The sequence below is a fragment of the Armigeres subalbatus genome, chromosome 2 (assembly GCF_024139115.2).
Source record: "Armigeres subalbatus isolate Guangzhou_Male chromosome 2, GZ_Asu_2, whole genome shotgun sequence".
Taxonomy (NCBI): Eukaryota; Metazoa; Arthropoda; class Insecta; order Diptera; family Culicidae; genus Armigeres; species Armigeres subalbatus.
Window position 1 is genome coordinate 427,925,704 of NC_085140.1, and position 12,086 is coordinate 427,937,789.

At 39.5% G+C, this 12,086-nt stretch overlaps 1 protein-coding gene and 1 non-coding gene across 9 annotated transcripts in view; both read left to right on the top strand.

Annotated features, from left to right (window-relative positions):
• Nucleotides 1-12,086, top strand: part of LOC134213552 (disintegrin and metalloproteinase domain-containing protein 10) — a 260,648-nt gene that overhangs the window by 128,013 nt on the left and 120,549 nt on the right. The gene's annotated exons all lie outside the window — the stretch shown is intronic.
• On the top strand, nt 4,492-4,565 carry Trnan-guu (transfer RNA asparagine (anticodon GUU)). Its single transcript has one exon. It is a non-coding gene; the product is annotated as a tRNA-Asn (tRNA).

Sequence of the window (12,086 nt, forward strand, 5' to 3'; positions counted from 1 at the left end):
TAAATCCCGTTCCACCACGGCGGGGCCTGAATCGGTGCACTGTTTCCTGTGGGCTACACTTGGGATCATAATTTTCCCACACTAGACAGCGACCTAAACTTATCGCGGATTTTGAACTTCGGATACATTGTGAGATGGTGCGTTTTGCATTCGGTTCATGAGATCTAGTGGAAGCGAGGACCCAATTGCTTGGACCGTAGTAGACCGCTTTAAAAAGGGTAGGCTGAAAGCCTTCATCCGAATTCTAAACGACGCGACAATCCTACAAAGTCAACTTTTCCTTCTCTTTTTTGTTTATTAGAATGTTCAGCCATGTGTGTTGGCGAGTTATTCATCTTGCATTTGAAAAAAAAAAAACAAAAAATGCTCACATCACATTCTCTACCCCCAACTATCAGAACCAAGCACCGACTGACCGAATGCGGATTAGTTTCGCTTCCAGTCGAATAGAAACGAAATTCGTTATGAATCACTCGAGTGTCGAAAACAAATCGTTTGAAAAATGTGGAAAACTTGTCCACTGATATATATTTTTGACGTAGGACTTACGTCTCTCTTTACTATACCGGGTGTCATTTCAAAATATTCAAATCGACCGCGTTACGCTGTGTTGAAAGATTTTAAACGTTAATAGTGTTCGTCTCAGTGGACGAATTTCTGCGGTAAGCCCCTCAATCGACAGATTTCAAGTGTGCCTTCCATGTCCATGCTCGATAAGACCCGAAAAACTTGTTTCAATAGGCATGAAACTGTTTTCAATGAAAAACATTGAAATCAGGGAAACCTATAAATATGGGTACCGCATAATTCTTGCATCATTCCATTACCACGTTGTGATTGGTGCAGACACCAGCGAATGAGCAGCCGCTGGGTCTGCCGAGAAGCCATAAAATAGCGCAACGCGATTTTTTCCTTTCATTCTGACCGGGACAAGCGAAGCAACCGCATCATCGATTGAACAGCGCTCACACTTTTTAGCAGGGAATGAAGTCTGCACCGACCGCTTTTTCGACTCGACACCATCGAAGCGACCATCATCAGCCGAAACCTAGCCATCAGCAGTCCGAAACCGAAACCCAGTACATCAGCAGTCCACCCTACAGACCCGACAAAGCAGCTATGCTGAGCAGATACCGGCAGCAGCAGCAGCAGAGTCGAGCCGAGACCGGCCGGCATCGGTGCTGAGCCGAGACAGGCTGAAGAAAAGCCACATGATGCAGCATGTATGTCCAAAAACCAAACGGTTCTTCAGAGAGCCAATAATAGAGATCAATATCAATGCTTTCAATACCCTTCGGGATAGAAATTGTACTTGGGTGCCAAATCCAATATTCTAAAAAAAGATTAAATTTTATGCGTGATTTTCATGAATAGCGTCAAAACTAACAATGTATAATTTTTCTGATTTAACCGCGAGGTGGACGAAGGACTTCGCTTGACCATGCCTTTAAAGATTCATAAGATGTCCAAATCTCTCACATAATCTTATTTGGATAAAAAAAAACACCGATAACAACTCAAACATTAATAAACTATCAATCGATTTTTCATCAAATGTTGGATTTTTTGGCATTGATAAAAAATATGTACACCTGTGTTCAGAATAATAGCAGCGGAAGCCGTTTTTCATACAAAATGGTCAACTTTGACAAGCTGTAACTTTGTACCCAATGACCGATTGAGCTGAAATTTTGACAGTGAACTACAAATATGTTGAAATTTACACATACTAAGTATCATTTCTTTCGAATGACGCGTTCAAAAATTACGCACTAGGTCAAATTGTTCAAAATAATAGCAGTTTTTGTTTTGGAAATATCAGGAAAACAATTAATTTGAATTCAGGTGCTGCGCGACACTAAGTTTATAATTAAAAAAATACAAATTGTTGAATTTGACATTTGAATTGGACAATATAGGGTATCTGTTCCCATATTAATAACAGCCCGTATATTAATCCCAAACGTCGATGAACCAAATAAAAAATCAATTTAACTACAATTTCTCACATCGTATGTACACAACAGTGGATGGAACACATTCTTGAATGTTTCGAATATTATTCAAGATTTTCGTAAAGTAATATTTTAATGCACATGAATCAAATTATTAAAAGATAAAATTATTATGCACTTTTATTTTCATTTTCCTACCTCTGAACTATTGGTTTGATGCACTGCTCGATTTCTACTAGCAGATTCATCTGTTTTCACGCCGTTGTTTTCCACTCAATTTGAAGCTAACACAAGTGTATCCTTTCAAAATTCACTTCACAACACATAAAGCACATCACATTTTCACTATACATATAATTATATTTGAAAAACCAACGCGATTTCCTATAGTTTGATATAGGTTTATTTCGAACAACGTCTAAATTATCCTTGGCCGTAGTCCAAACTGTTTACATGCTTTGCAGTACTCTCAAGGGTTGCCGACTTAGATTTTTATTTCAAAAATGCTTGAATAAACTTTTACTGTGAAATTCAACTCTTATGTTTGTAAAATAAGGTATATCGAGGAGATAATCTACGACAAACATAAAATTTAACTGATAAGTTGAAAAACTACAACAAAACTGCAATTTCGTAATTATATTTCAACTCAAATACAAAACATTGTAGAATTCGGCATCACTGCAATCATATCGTTACGTATACACACAAGTAATAGTGTGCGTATTTTATGTTGGAAACAGTATTATTGATATAGGTACAGGCATAGGATTAACTTTTCTTGAATGTTATTGAAATAGGTGCATGGCGGTGATGATGTTTTTCAGCTAAATACTTCTATAATGTGATAATAATTTCATTTTTGAAGTTACCAAATTGTTTTCAATTAAAAATTACGTGAGCCGAGCATAATTATTCTCATGTTTCTTAATTATTGATTGAGAAATCAATACATTTTATATGCGCATTGCCTTATTGTTATTGATATAGGAACAGATACCCTATCAAAAATAAAAACTGCTATTTTTTTGAACAATTTGACCTAGTGCGTAATTTTTGAACGCGTCATTCGAAAAAAATGATACTTAGTATGTGTAAATTTCAACATATTTGTAGTTCACTGCCAAAATTTCAGCTCAATCGGTCATCGGGGTACAAAGTTACAGCTTGTCAAAGTTGACCATTTTGAATGAAAAACGGCTTCCGCTGCTATTATTCTGAACACAGGTGTAGATAAACATTGTTTGATACTGACCGCACACAAAGCGAACGTGACTGAATGATCGTCCCATGTTATGAATCCTAAATCTTATCACCCGAAATCCCATGTCCGGGTGTTTCCTTCATTCTACTACTAACAATGTTGTCTCAGAAAAGAATACGTACTTCCCACCTGAACTGCAATTCTAAGCTCGCTTGCCCGGCTTATTAGCCTGTATCAAGCGAAAAGTCCCGTTAGGAAATAGACGTCAGCAGCGAGAAACAAGCGTAAAAAAGAAGAAGCCCTTCTCGAACGCGTTGATGATGATGACGCTTTGGCTGACAAGGAAGCGGGATACAAGACACTAGCTGATTGGCCCACCAATTGGGAAGCAGAGAAGATTCAAAATAAGGTATAAAAGAAAAGTGCATTCGCTCGCAGAGCATTCAGTCTTTTTTATACCATCACTAGAAATTCGCGGTTATTTGAAAAATCGTTTTCATACTTTTAGGACTTAGCCGAAGCAAACAGCCTTTTTCAAGGCTCTAAGAGTTAAAAATAATGTTCTCCTACAGTCGCTATCGCACGGATTAGGAGGCCTTTCAGTGGAAGGGCTGAGATACAGTCTACATCCCCTGCTGAGCCAAATTGTGGTTTATTTCAGGCAGTCCTTCAGTGGGATACAGATACTTCCTGAATTTTTTTTTGATGATTCTTGTTCGAGGTAGATTTGATTTCTGTGTCGGTTTGATGAGAAGATTTTGCCAAGGAATGGTATGCAACGCCGATTATTTATCCACAATAGTTGATGTGAGAAATTTGGACATATTATGTATTTTAAAGGCATGGTCAAGTCAAGTCCTACGTCCACTTAGCGGTTATGTCACAGACATTACCCACTGTTCGTTTTTTCATCCATCGTATCAATGGTAACATGCACCATGGTTGTGTCCGCGATTGGTTGTGATGTTCGAATTGAAACAGCGTCGTCTGTCAGCCCGACATTCAATTTAGGATCCATGAATCACGTTGGGCGCAAGTGGCGACACTTCAAAAACAAAATAAATATTGGTAGAAACGGGTTTCTATGGGGAACGCATGATACTGCCGAAAACCTAGCGAAGAATGCTTTATTGTTTTCTATGCTGACAGGCTGGTGAAACACATAGAGTAGTGAAGGCGAAAAAAAAATCAAAATAACGGTCATTGATTTATGAAGTGAAATCAGCGCAACACACTTAACACGAGTTTAGCGAAAATCCGTGTTTTGCTTTTGAAAATCAAGTATGGTTGTGACCGAACACAACTTAGTTTTTTTATGCATGAAAACGCAGAGCCTTCGTGGCGCAATCGGTTAGCGCGTTCGGCTGTTAACCGAAAGGTTGGTGGTTCGAGTCCACCCGGGGGCGGATTTTTTGCCTTTCTCGTACAACAAAGTTGTACCGAAAGGCTATCATTTCACTCCAAAATCAAACTTTTTATAGAAATTTCGGAGACCTATGATGTTATATACCAATCGACTCAGTTCGCCAAGCTGAACAAATATCTGTCTGTCCGTGTGTATGTGTGTGCACACGAAAACCGAAAAACATTAGCCACTTTTTCATATAGTAATTCTTAATCGATTTTCTCGCAACAAGTTGCATTTGACGGGGAACAAACCCTAGTTGATTACTATTGAATATAATAACGATCGGTCATTGAGTTATGAAAAAAACTTGAATCATATAAGGTTGGTTGCTTGTTTGCCTTACAGCGTTTGCAAGAGCCGTAATCAGGGAATCAAAATTCGAGCAACGCCTAACAATATATCCTTTGTCATCAACAGAGTTTGTTACTGACAAACACACTTCGCAACAAGCCTTTATCAGAACCCGAACACAATATGACAAGAATTATTTCCATTGCTTGATCTGATATTTCCGAATATACGATGCTATTTTCGTAATTAGAGTTAGATTGTCGAATATTTGCATAAAAGCACGATAGCATAAAACCGAAATTTGCTGTAGAGATAATGCAAAATAACGGGATGAAAAGTTAGCAACAAAATTGTCTTCTTTTTTGTTTCTGACAAAAATTTTCGGATCATTGTCATTATTAGAGTAATTCTTGCTGACACTGGGCCACTATTTGCACGAGGTTCTTAAAAATCCTAAATTTATGTTCATTCGACAGCTTTTGGCGAGTATATTAGAGATCCGAGTTAAATTCTTCAAAAAGATAGATCCCTCGATAGTTATACATCAAATCATGGATCTCTCGATTTTTGTCAATTCTTGACTCACCACTCCAGTCAATTTTTGACTAACCCAAACACCAGCATATGATTGGAAAGAGGAAGAGTGTATCCTCAATTTTCAATAATAAAAATAGAAGCAGCCATATCGAATTTGGCCGCCATTTTGGATTTCTTTTTGAAAACTATTCTTCCGCCAGGTTCAATGTTTCAATGTTTCGATGAAAAAGATAGCTTATATTGTTAATTGTGTCCAAAAATCTCAGGTGTATGTTTTTTTTTCTATCAAAAGTTATGTACGATTTACCAATACCAAAATTCTTGAATACAATAACTTGAATACGGCTCCGTTATGCTCAAAACTTTTGAGCCCTTCAAATAAAATACTGTTTTAGATATGCTTTTCATTTTTCAAACATATTTGGCTTAGAATAGTGTGTGAAATCAAGGAACTGACGTCATAGTATCATACTAACCATAAAAATAATATTCATTGGTGAGATGGGCCTTCAAACAATAATTTGGTAAATCGTACATAACTTTTGATAGAAAAAACATACAGCTGAGATTTTCTGGCACAATACACAATATAAGCTAAGCTTTCCATCGATGTATTAATATTCAAAATCGGTGGTTGCCAACCAGGCGGAAAAATACAGGGGATGGACAAAATAATTAGGATAGGCAAATTTTAGGTAAAATTAGATGTGTTGTAACTACCTTAGTTATCATCCGATTTTGACAATTCAGGCATGCCCGAACTAGAAAATTAAAGCAGTTTGACGGTATGTCCATGGAACCGACTATGGCCACCGGATTCCGGAGATATTCCGGGTTTTTCGGAGGTAAGTTCAAAACCGTAAATTTGAGGTGGATATTAGGAGAAGTTGTGGTTAAAAATTGAATAATATTAGTAACCACAAATGAAGTAGGGCTCTAGCTGATTGGAACCATATATTGAGATTTGGAATCGGACCAGAATCAAGTGAGATATGGCCATTTCTTTAAAATCGGTTCCGATCGATACTTATCAAAGGGGTCAGGCCACAACTTCATTTGAATCTCGCTTTTTGATAGATCGGCCACTATGATTTTATTCTAGAAGTGCTCCAATGTGTCCAGAATAAAAAACCAATTGAATAAACGGATCCTGGAGTCGCTGGGATGTCCCCGGGGAACCTGTGAATGGGGACATTTAAGTTTTAGCACCAAAATCAGTCATTCGACGGCTCTTTTTTCATGGTTTTCGATCAGGAAGCGAAGTATGAATAGAAAATGGTCCATTGACGGCTCTGACCGTTTCCAGGATCTACGGATTGGCCTCGGGGAACCTGTGGAAGGGGACATTTTAGTTTTACCAAAAAAACAGTCGTTCGATGGCTCTTTTTTCATGGTTTTCGATCAGGAAGCAAAGTTTGAATATAAAATGGCCAATTCACGGTTCTGACCGCTTCCAGGATCTACGGATTGGCCCCGGGGAACCTGTGGAAGGGGACATTTTAGTTTTACTACCAAAACCAGTTATTCGACGGCTCTTTTTCCATGGTTTTCGATCAGAAAGCGAAGTATGAATATAAAATGGTCCATTGATGGCTCTGACCGCTTCCAGGATCTACGGATTGGCCCCGGGGATCCTGTGGAAGGGGACATTTTAGTTTTACAAAAAAAAAACAGTCGTTCGACGGCTCTTTTTTCATGGTTTTCGATCAGGAAGCGAAGGATGAATATAAAATGGTCAATTTACGGTTCTGACCGCTTCCAGGATCTACGGATTGGCCCCGGGGAACCTGTGGAAGGGGACATTTTAGTTTTAGCACCAAAACCAGTTATTCGACGGCTCTTTTTCTTGGTTTTCGATCAGGAAGCGAAGTATGAATATAAAATGGTCCATTGACGGCTCTGACCGTTTCCAGGATCTACGGATTGGCCTCGGGGAACCTGTGGAAGGGGACATTTTAGTTTTAGCACCAAAACCAGTCATTCGAAGGCTCTTTTTTCATGGTTTTCGATCAGGAAGCAAAGTATGAATATAAAGTGGTCCATTGACGGCTCTGATTGCTTCCAGGACCTACTGGTTGCCTCCGAGGAACCTGTTGAAGAGGACATTTAATTTTTAGCACCAAAACCAGTCATTCGACGGCTCTTTTTTCATGGTTTTCGATCAGAAAGCAAAGTATGAATATAAAATGGTCCATTGTCGGCTCTGACCTCTTCCAGGACCTACGGATTGGACCCCGGGGAACCTGTTAAAGGGGACATTTTAGTTTAAGCATCAAACCCAGTCATTCGAAGGCTCTTTTTTCATGGATTTCGACCAGGAAGCGAAATATGAATTAAATCAAAATTAATTAAATGACCATTGACGGCTCTGACCGCTTCCAGGACCTACTGATTGCCTTCGAGGATTCTGGGAATGAGGACATTTTAGTTTTAGGACTAAAACCAGTCATTCGATTTTTGATCAGGAAGCGAAGTATGAATATAAAATGGTTCATTGAAGGCTCTAACCGCTTCCAAGACCCACGGATTGCTCCTGGAGAATCTGTGTAAGGGGACTTTTTATTTTAAGCATCATAACCAGTCATTCGACGTCTCTTTTCTAGTGGTTTCGATTAGGAATCGAGAAATCAATATAAAAGGGACCATTGAGGGCTCTGACCGCTTTCTGGACCTACAGATTGGCCCAGGAAACCTGTGGAAGGGGACATTTTAGTGTTAGCACCAAAACTAGTCATACAACGGCTCTGTTTTCATGGCTTTTGATCAGGAAGCGAAGTATGAAGTAGGCAGGTTCCTTGTGAGCTATTCGTAGGTCCAGAAAACGGTCAGAGCCGTCAATGGTCCATTTCTTATTCATACTCCACATTCTGATTGAAATCCATGAGAAAAGAGCCGTCCAATGATTGGTTTTTGTGCTAAAACTAAAATGTCCCTTTCCACAGTTCCCCGGGGCAATCCGTAAGTCCTGGAAGCGGTCAGATCCATTAATGGTTCAACTTATACTCATACTTCGCTTTCTGATCAAAAATCACGAAAAAAAGCCGTCGAGATAAAGGTTTTGGTGCTGCAACTTAAATGTTCCTTTCCACTGGTTTTCCGGCGGGAATCTGTAGGTCCTGAGAGCGGCCTGAGAGTCATCAATGGTCAATTTTATATTAATGCTTTGCTTATATTAAAGAAGAGCTGTCGAATGATTGATTTTGGTGTAAAAACTAAAATGTCCCCTTCCACAGGTTCCTCGGGGGCAACCAGTAGGTCCTGGAAGCGGTCAAAGCTGTCAATGGACCATTTTATCACAGACAAACAGACGTAACACTTCTCATTTCAACATCGTACACGTGTACAACGGTTGATTTGAAAAACATCTGTGCTACGCGATTGTGCCAAGAGAGGCGCTAGTGTTCAATGATTAGTGTATATGCTGCTGAATGTTTTCTGTTTTGATGACGATGATGATGATGATTGATATAGATGTATGCGTTAGGAGCAAACGTCAAATGGTAAATAATCATGGCCGGCTGTGTTTTTCGCGATTCTGATAACAGATGGCAGTAGTGTTTTCCGAAAAGCGAATGACGATAATTTTTCAAACAGTTTGTTTGAAGAGTTACGTCTGATTGTCTGTGATTTTATATTCATACTTCGCTTCCTGATCGAAAACCACGAAAAAAGAGCCGTCGAACGACCGGTTTTGGTGGTAAAACTAAAATGTCCCCTTCCACAGGTTCCTCGGGGCCAATCCGTAGATCCTGGAAGCGGTCAGAGCCGTCAATGGACCATTTTATATTCATACTTCGCTTCCTGATCGAAAACCATGAAAAAAGAGCCGTCGAACGACCGGTTTTGGTGGTAAAACTAAAATGTCCCCTTCCACAGGCTCCCCGGGGGCAATCCTTGGGTCCTGGAAGCGGTCAGAGCCGTCAATGATCCATTTTATGTTCGTACTTTGCTTCCTGATCGATAGCCATGAATGAAGAGCTGTCGAATGGCTGGTGTTGGTGCTAACACTAAAATGTCCCCTTCCACAGGTTCCTCGGGGCCAGTCCGTAGATCCTGGAATCGGTCAGAACCGTAAATTGACCATTTCATATTCATACTTCGCTTCCTGATCGAAAACCATGAAAAAAGAGCCGTCAAACGACCGGTTTTGGTGGTAAAACTAAAATGTCCCCTTCAACAGGTTTCCCGGGGCCAATCCGTAGATCCTGGAAGTGGTCAGAGCCGTCAATGGACCATTTCATATTCATACTTCGCTTCCTGATCGAAAACCATGAAAAAAGAGCCGTCGAATGACTGATTTTGGTGCTAAAACTTAAATGTCCCCATTCACAGGTTCCCCGGGGACATCCCAGCGACTCCAGGATCCGTTTATTCAATTGGTTTTTTATTCTGGACACATTGGAGCACTTCTAGAATAAAATCATAGTGGCCAATCTATCAAAAAGCGAGATTCAAATGAAGTTGTGGCCTGACCCTTTGATAAGTATCGATCGGAACCGGTTTTAAAGAAATGGCCATATCTCACTTGATTCTGGTCCGATTCCAAATCTCAATATATGGTTCCAATCAGCAAGAGCCCTACTTCATTTGTGGTTACTAATATTATTCAACTTTTAACCACAACTTCTCCTAATATCCACCTCAAATTTACGGTTTTGAACTTACCTCCGAAAAACCCGGAATATCTCCGGAATCCGGTGGCCATAGTCGGTTCCATGGACATACCGTCAAACTGCTTTAATTTTCTAGTTCGGGCATGCCTGAATTGTCGAAATCGGATGATAACTAAGATAGTTACAACACATCTAATTTTACCCAAAATTTGCCTATCCTAATTATTTTGTCCATCCCCTGTAGTTTTCATAAAGAAGTCCAAGATGGCGGCCAAATTCAATATGGCTGCCTTAATTTTTATTATTGAAATTGAGGATAAACTTTTCCTCTTTCCAACGATATGTTGATCTCTATAATCGGTTGATAAATGTTGGAGTTATGACAGCTTTGATCAGTCAAGAATTGACAAAAATCGAGGGGTCCATTAAAATGATTTCGTGTATAACTAACGAGGGGTTCTCGCTTAACTTTTCAAAAGGACCTAAGTAACATTTTTTTCATGAATTAATTTGAATAGCGCAATCGAAAGCTTTCATGTTGTTCTGTTGATTGCGCTATTCAAATTAATTCATGAAAAAAATGTTACTTAGGTCCTTTTGAAAAGTTAAGCGAGGGTTCATCTCGTTAGTTATACACTTCTGTTCTGAAGAATTTAACTCGGATCCCTAATATGCTCGCCGAAAGCTTTCGAATGAATATAAATTTAGGCATTTTTAAGAACCTCGTGCAAATAGTGGCCCGGTCTCAGCGAGAACAAAAACCCCCAAGTGTAGGCAGGACGATATGCCTTTACCAACGGCGAGCCTGCAGCAGTTGCTTCCAAATGATATGGAAATTATTGAAAATGTAATTAAAACCTGCCTCAAATTGTTGCCATTTCGTCATTTTATGTCGTATTGGCCTGGTTTTATCACTGTTCTGCTCGTACGGACCCCAGAATTCAGAATACATGTTGGGACTTGTGATGTATTTATTATATCCGGAGTTATTCCGGTGGGTCACTGGGTCAGATGAAGTAAATTTGACCACAACTTTCTTTTTTTTGGCGATATAAGTCCAAGAAAATGACGTTTATTTCGTCCCTATTTATACCATTTCGGTAGATTTGTATATAGGGATTTTATCAGAACCAGAAATCATTGTGACACCTGTTCCAGAAAAGGTAATATGGGTTATTGGTATCAAACGCCAGCATTTTGCAAGACAATTATGGTTATGACATCCGGATATGATTCTGGAGACATTGTCCACCCTGGGGTCAGTTCCGATGCCCTAATGAAGGGCTATAAAACGTCTTTTGTTAAGGTGGGGCATTTTGCCCAGGCGCTTGTTGAAATTTATTTTTTCACGACTTTTCAAAAAAGCTTTATTACGTGTTCTCTGTATCATTTTTATAACACTTTTTTTTTAAGACACAGATAGGTTTCCTGAATCCTTCGAGATTCGTTTGAGATCTTTAAAACATAGTTTGAATAGAACATTTCAAGAAATTTCGACATTACAATGTACAGACAAGGAATTTCACGCCTTAGACATTCATTTGTCTATTTAAAAACAAAGTTTTTTCTCCAACATATTCCAAGCATTATTCGATATTTCAATTTAGAGAAAAAGAACCTTGAACCTTCGATGGCGGTCGAACTTATTATTCATAGATCGTTGTTAAAGTCGTTGTTATCGTTGCTTTTAAGGAGCTACTTAGTTGACAATTTTTTAAACGATAACAAGTTTTGCATCAGTTTTTCATCAGTTCAGCGGACGATGGAAGCCAACCAGCCCCCACCTTGAGGGAAGTTAAGGATGCCATCCAACAGCTGAAGACCAATAAAGCAGCTGGTAAGGATGGTATCGGAGCTGAGCTCATCAAGATGGGCCCGGAAAAGCTAGCCACATGCCTGCACAAATTGATAGTCAGAATCTGGGAAACTGAACAGCTACCGGAGGAGTGGAAGGAAGGGGTCATATGCACCATCTACAAGAAAGGCGACAAGCTGGAGTGTGAGAACTTTCGAGCAATCACCATCCTTATTGCCGCCTACAAAGTGATATCCCAGATCATCTTCCGTCGTCTGTCACC